The following is a 7,225-nucleotide window of genomic DNA, read 5'->3' on the forward strand; positions in this document are numbered from 1 at the left end:
ATATAAAGCTGCGGAACACGTCAATATGTATGGTACGATAGGAAGATCTATTCAAATGTGTTTGTCTACAATATACGAGAACATAATTATGGCGTTTACGTCAAATTTGTAATAATAATATCAACCAAAAGAAAATATCACAGACAAAAATTAAAAAATTTCAATCAGTAACCAAATATTATGTACTAAACAAATCAACATATGTTTTAACAAATTTTCGCCACGAAAATTCAAATAGGTTTGCAGACAATATACATTCATTCAATTAAAACATACTTCAACACTACCATCAAGGGGAATTCAGAATGTCTGTTTTTTGTTTTTTTTTTAATTTTGTGGTCAATGTTTTAAAGAAGGTAAAATGAGATTTCCATAAAGTTCATATCAAGTTTCTTTTTTATCTTTACATTTTTCCAGACACTGGTATTAAATACATATAACTTGATGACAAATATCCAGAAAAATGAATCCGAGTTATGTGGGTATAAACATTTAGCAAATCTGTTACATTTTATACGTTCCAATAAAACATTTTATACATACTTGGCTTGACTTAATACAATAATTTTATTACCGTTTATTCTTTACATTACATTCATACCAAGGTGTTGATTACAGCACAAGAACATAAAACCGTATTAACGCACCTGAATTATTTACGTTAATCCGATCTCATTTTGAAATTCCAGTGGTTCAATACAAAGGTGGGACTGGAAACCATTTGTTTCATTTTTTTCGTTGATACAAAAGCTTCAGTTGCTATTGAGAATAAGTTTATATTTTATAACTTATACATAGTAACCTGTTTTTTCCCCTAATTTTCATAGTAAAATGGACTTGTATGCTTTTAAATTATTTGTGATTGGGTTTTACCTCGCACAAAAACAGTATCGGTCATATGGCTACTTTTCAGGTTTACTGGTGGAGGAAGACCACACGGGCCCCTTCTTATGCTGCTTAATACATTTTTTAAAGCTTGAAGTTAAATATAGGAATATACGTTTCTACAGTCACAAATATTAAAATTTAAAGCGTTATATTAAGGGTATTAACATGAAATGTCTCTGTTATATAACGCACATAAATACCGGTATTGTACGCGTACAGAATAAAGGGTTCCATAACAAAGTACTATTTTATGTTTGGTTTTAAGCGATAAGAAATTATTGTGTGTACATTGTATATATATATGCGGCATTCGCTTTTCAGGCAATATATTACTGTATTTCCTTCAAGTATCTTTTACTTGAAAAATCAATGAATATTTTTGCAGCAGATACATAGCTTTATTCATTTTAAGGGTTAAGGATTAGTCTCGAATCATTCGTTAACTTGTATATATTATTAATATATATTGTCGGGAAAGGTGCTGAGACACTTGTATTCTCGGGTTCATTGTCTCATATTGCTGAAGAAATCGTCTAAATAAAAATAATTGTTATCCACAAATCTGAGTGACCGGGATAACAACACTGAGATTCAGTTCGGGTTGTCCAACAACAATTGTGAAAATGGGAGATCCCCTTCTTAAACAAAAAATAATACATGTAAGTAGAAATTGCAAGCTCGGTTTGATGAAAACAGGGACCGATTAACTAATGTTATATGAACTTGTCGTCCAACTTTTTTTCTTTCAAAAATGTATACTTTTCTATATATTTGCATTGTACACATTGTTAGAAAGAAAGGAATAAAATGTGAAAAAAGAAGGAAAATGCAACATTTCTCTAGTTTCCTATAATTAAAGCACCGGCGTAATCAGGCAAATCAAATTTAAAAAAAATCGGTGTCTCACTTTTTACATTTCCTTTTAATGTTTGACTTCCTTTAGAAAAAAAGTGACGTGGATGTTATACTAACTTTGGTATCTATCGGGATTTTCCAGTCATTAAAACAAATATAGAATTATAAGTGGGTTTTATAAAAAAATATAAATATATAATCGCCTCTTGACGATTTGCTACGAATTAAACTTCCTATTCGTTGTTAATCTATTGTATGCCATTTTAGTTTCCTGATGTATATATTTTCCTGCTTGTTTTATCCTTTGTAGATTAAGTCCAATGAAAAACGCAAGTTGATTTGTTGTTAAATGTTTAACAATAGTGAGAAGAAAACTGATCTCATGATGTGCATTTATATTTATTAAGGAGCTGAATTTAAATTTTTGCTGTCGTTTTGAGTTATAGAACTATATTATATACATGTATATATGTATTATACATGTAACTGGTCATTTGCTACAACGAGTTTTCTGAGAGTGCGTTTCTTTATATAATTTTATCACATTTATATGCACTATATACGTACGCTATATACGCTGTACGATACACTATATACTCCTAAAGCTATATGTTGTTTCTGGAATAAAAGTGGTAATATAGCGCGTGCATTACATCTTTTTGTTGCCCGAACTTAGTGAAGCTGCTTACTACGGCTGTGTCATAGTTTCTACGTAATTTGGTGAACAGTTGAAGTGAACACACATATCAACGTGTTCCCTCTCAGTCACATAATATACAGTGGTTCATTACAATTATTGAACAGTAGTTCATTACAGTTATTGAACAGTAGCACTATTCTACAGTTATTGAACAGTAGTTCATTACAGTTATTGAACAGTGGTTCATTACAGTTATTGAACAGTAGCACTGTTTCACACCTATTGAACAGTAATTCATTACAGTTATTGAACAGTACTTCATTACAGTTATTGAACAGTAGCACTGTTCTACAGTTATTGAACATAATCTGTTAACGAAAAGGTGACAGTTTATTGGATTATATCGTAATTATCTGGACATATATACGTAAATTATATCCTGGATCATCAAAATATGGCTAGCAACTGATTTAACCAGCAACTTATCTGAAGTGAATATGAAGAAGCATGTTTTAAGCGTCCAACGAGTGTCAAAGGTAGTTGATATTAAGATTTAGGAATGTGAAGTACGATTCTTGTGTATTTCAATTTATTTAGTTTCGGGCACAGATAACATTGTTCCACAGTTATTGAACAGTAGTTCATTACAGTTATTGAACAGTAGCACTGTTTTACAAAAGTCATCGTTAGTTATGGAAGAATATGGTTGCTATGGAAAATCAGTCAATGCTATGGAAGTCAATGGATGCTATTGAAAGTCAATGGTTGCAATAATTTGTTGCTATGGAAAGTCATGCATGGAAGTAAATGGTTGCTATGGGAGTCACTGGTTGCTATGGGAAGTCACTGGTTGCTATGGGAGACAATGGTTGCTATAGAAAGTCGCTGGTTGCTATGGAAGACAATGGTTGCTATAGAAAGTCACTGGTTGCTATGGTAGTCACTGGTTTTAATGGAAGTCTAATTATGCTAATATTCTGTACATAAAGACACTAGATGTATTTACATTGTTGATATGGAAATCAATGGTTGCTATGGAAAGCCACTGGTTGATATTGAAAATACACTTGTTACCATCGATAGGCACTTGGTAACCTGCCAAGGAATTCAATGGTTCCTATGTTGGTCACTGGTTGCTATGGAAAGTCTATAGTTGTTTTTATAAAAACACTAGTTGATATGGAAATCAATTGTTAACATAGAAAGTCACTTTTTGCTATGGAAAGTCATTGGTTGCAAAAGAGGTCTAATGGTTGCTATGGAAAGTCAATAGTTTTCGTAGAAAGGCACTGGTTGTTATGGACAGTCACTGGTTGCAAAAGAGGTATAATGGTTGCCATGGAAAGTCAATAGTTTTCGTAGAAAGGCACTGGTTGTTATGGACAGTCACGGGTTGCAAAGAGGTATAATGGTTGCCATGGAAAGTCGCTGGTTGATATGAAAAGTCACTGGTTGCTATAGGAAATTACTGGTTGTAATGGAAAGCCACTGGTGGCTATGGAAGTCACTGGTTGCTATGGAAAGTCAATGGTAGCCATGGAAAGGATCTGGTTGATAAGGAAAGTCACAGGTTGCTAAAGAGGTCTATAGTTTACATGGAAAGTCAATGGTTCCTATGTAAGTCACTAATAGCTATGAAAGTCTATTGTTATTATGAAAAGTCACTGGCTGCAATGGAAAGTCACTAGTTTTCATGGAAAGTCAATAGTTTCCATGGACTGCACTAGTTGCTATGTGAAGTCACTGGTGGCTATGCAAGTCACTGGTTGCTATGGAAAGTCAATGGCTTCCATGAAAAGGCACTGGTTGCCATGGGAAAGGTCATATGGTTGCTAAAGAGGCTCATGTTTGCATTGAAATAATGGTTCCTATGTTAATACATGTAAGTCATGGTTGATATGAAAGCAGTGGTGCAATGGAAAGTCAACATGGGCTGCTATTTAACCTTGGTTGCTATGGGAAAGTCATGGTCATTACTCGGATGTCATGGAAGTAAATTGAGAAAGCAACCGTTGCTACAAAAATAATGAAAAACTATGTTCCGCCGAAGTCGCGACAATTTTGACATTGAATGGACTTTAAAAGGACTATAATTGGTATAATTTTTGTTGAGATATACCTGACTATGTTTCATGTTAGTTATTGTAAGATATAGCCTTTGCAGCTTTCAAGAAGATTTTTAAGTATTTACTATATAAAAGAAAAGCTATGACCCCCTGCACAAGGCTTTTATTTGAACTTGGTAGACATACAAAATATCTTATTTCTAGCTGGAAAATTAATGATATCTGGGGCGGGGCCAATTTTTACCCCAGGGCTTTTATTTGAACATCTTGGTGGACGCCTACTAGAAGATGTTTCATGCCAAATATCTAAGCTCTAGCTCATTGGCTGTTTTAGAAGAAGTTTTTGTTTTGTTTTTACTTTATACATGATATACATTTAAGAAAAATCAATTACCCCCTGGGGTATGGCCAATTTTGACTCCAGGCCTTATATTTGAACAAACTTGGTAGAAACCCACTTGAAAATGGTTCATGCTAAATATCTAAGCTCTAGCTCTTTGGGGTTTTTTTTCTAAAAAAGATGGAATTTAATTCTTTGAACAATTTTCAATAGTGAACACCCAAGGAACATTCCTGTCAAGTTTGAATGAAACTGACTTAGCGGTTCATCAGGAGATGTCGCTTAATTAAAGTAAAAGTTTACGGATGGACGGACACCGGACAGATTGCGATCATTAAAAACTCACCTTGTCACTTTGGGTCAGGTGAGCTTAATAAAAGCTATTGAAATGTCACACATCCATTTATGCAAATTTGCTAAGATCTTTATATTTACAACATAAAATGTGTGAAATTAGTCAATATTGACAAATAAAACCTTCATTTTACTTGTTTGTGTTACTTTCATTTTGTCAAAAAGATCGCTATTTTTCTTAAATATACCAAGAATGTACGGAAATTTAAAGTTTTTGACCCGTCTAATTGAAGAAAGTGTAATGCCACGTTCATTTCAGATGTGGCATAATTTAGAGTCGAATCTAAATATGATTGTTTTATAAAACGAGAAGTTTCCACTGTCAGCGATAGAACATTATATAAATGTTTTACTACAGTATACAAAAAATGTGTATTTGGCAAAAGTTTCTAATCGTTAGTAACAGAACTCACGTGGTGAATGAAAATTAAACGAGTCTTATTTTAAGACATTCTTTTCATTAGAAACATTCATTTGGACAATGTAACATTCTTAACTGAAAATGAATAAACACTATTTTTCATTATTTGGCATCTGTTTCATTTAGAGACTTTTTCTGTTAAATGACAATAGTGTTGTTACACGGTTGTTATCGTAGCAAGTAATATACAATAATCTGTTGTTATTGAGGAATGTTTTGTTCACTCAAACCAAACCTCCTGTCAAGGTAATTAATAAGAAAAGATAATTAGAGCCGTGTCACGACAAAACCAACATAGTGCGTTTGCGACCAGCATGGATCCAGACCAGCCTGCGCATCCGCGCAGTCTGATCAGGATCCATGCTGTTCGCTATCAGTTTCTCTACTTGTTATAGAGTTTGTAAGCGAACAGCATGGATCCTGATCAGACTGCGCGGATGCGCAGGCTGGTCTGGATCCATGCTGGTCGCAAACGCATTATGTTGGTTTTGTCGTGACACGGCTCATTTAGTTTTGGTTTGTAATCTCTTAAAACATATCGTGATAATTTTGCATCGTTCGATAATATAATACAGACATACCCTTCAAATTCTTTAAATTCTAGTACACACACACATATAATAAGACTTTATTCTCCGTCAATTTGGCACCAAAAGTATATTAACAATTCAAGTTAGTATTCTTCGTGTTAATTTGATAAGTGATTATGGCTTATGAAGTTATGCCAATTAATTAGATGGTTATCAAAGTAACGTGTGAATCCAAAAACTTACTTTATATATTAGATTTATGATGACATTTGTAACTTTGGTTTAGCCCAGGTGTCCGTCCATATTGCCAATAGGACCATATAGGTATGTCTGATTAATTTTCTGATAGTTATGTTAAGTGATATAGGCCATTGTAACAGTCCAATTAAAATTGATATCAAGCAAACAATTTGGGAGGGTAGGGTTTGTGGAATTTAAAAAGCATTCTTAATGCATTTTTTAATAATACTGATCCCACGCGATATTAAATTGGGCCACTTGGGAGCTGCTGTTATCATAATAAATTAAATATAGATAGAAAATAAGGGTTGTTTATAATTTTTTCTCAAATCTTCTGACAAATGTAAACGACATACATTGTATTTGTCCAACTTCTATTTTTAATTCTATTTCTATTAGTTTTATACTAAATTGTGCAATTTAAGTCAGACTTGCTTTTGATGTGTGTTTATGAATATTTTTCTTTTCTTTTTTTTTTTGAATACGTAATACATAAATGTTATCTGTCATTTTTTGTAAATCAAATTTTGACTAATACATCTTACACAAAAAAAAACATATTTCAGCTTAGTTTAATCATTTTAATTTAAGATCGATTGTAACATTATTAAATCATGTAAATAATATTAATCACCTTCGTGTCCGCTTCCCAAGCTTCTTTTATTAATCATATACTTTTATATACTTACTCATGGTCGTGACTGCACCACGAGCTACAGAGTTGCTAACACCTTTTTATAGCATTCATCCTGTTGTTTTCAGCACCAGGTAATGATACAATATTGATAATGAAAAAACAACAACAACAAGGAATTTATTTATTTTACCTCATGAGACTTCGCCTATTTCAATTGCAATATATGCATCATTTAACAGTTTAAAACATTATAA

The sequence above is a fragment of the Ruditapes philippinarum genome, unplaced genomic scaffold (genome assembly GCF_026571515.1).
Source record: "Ruditapes philippinarum isolate M1 unplaced genomic scaffold, ASM2657151v2 ctg1362_1_1_1_1, whole genome shotgun sequence".
In the NCBI taxonomy this organism is placed as follows: domain Eukaryota; kingdom Metazoa; phylum Mollusca; class Bivalvia; order Venerida; family Veneridae; genus Ruditapes; species Ruditapes philippinarum.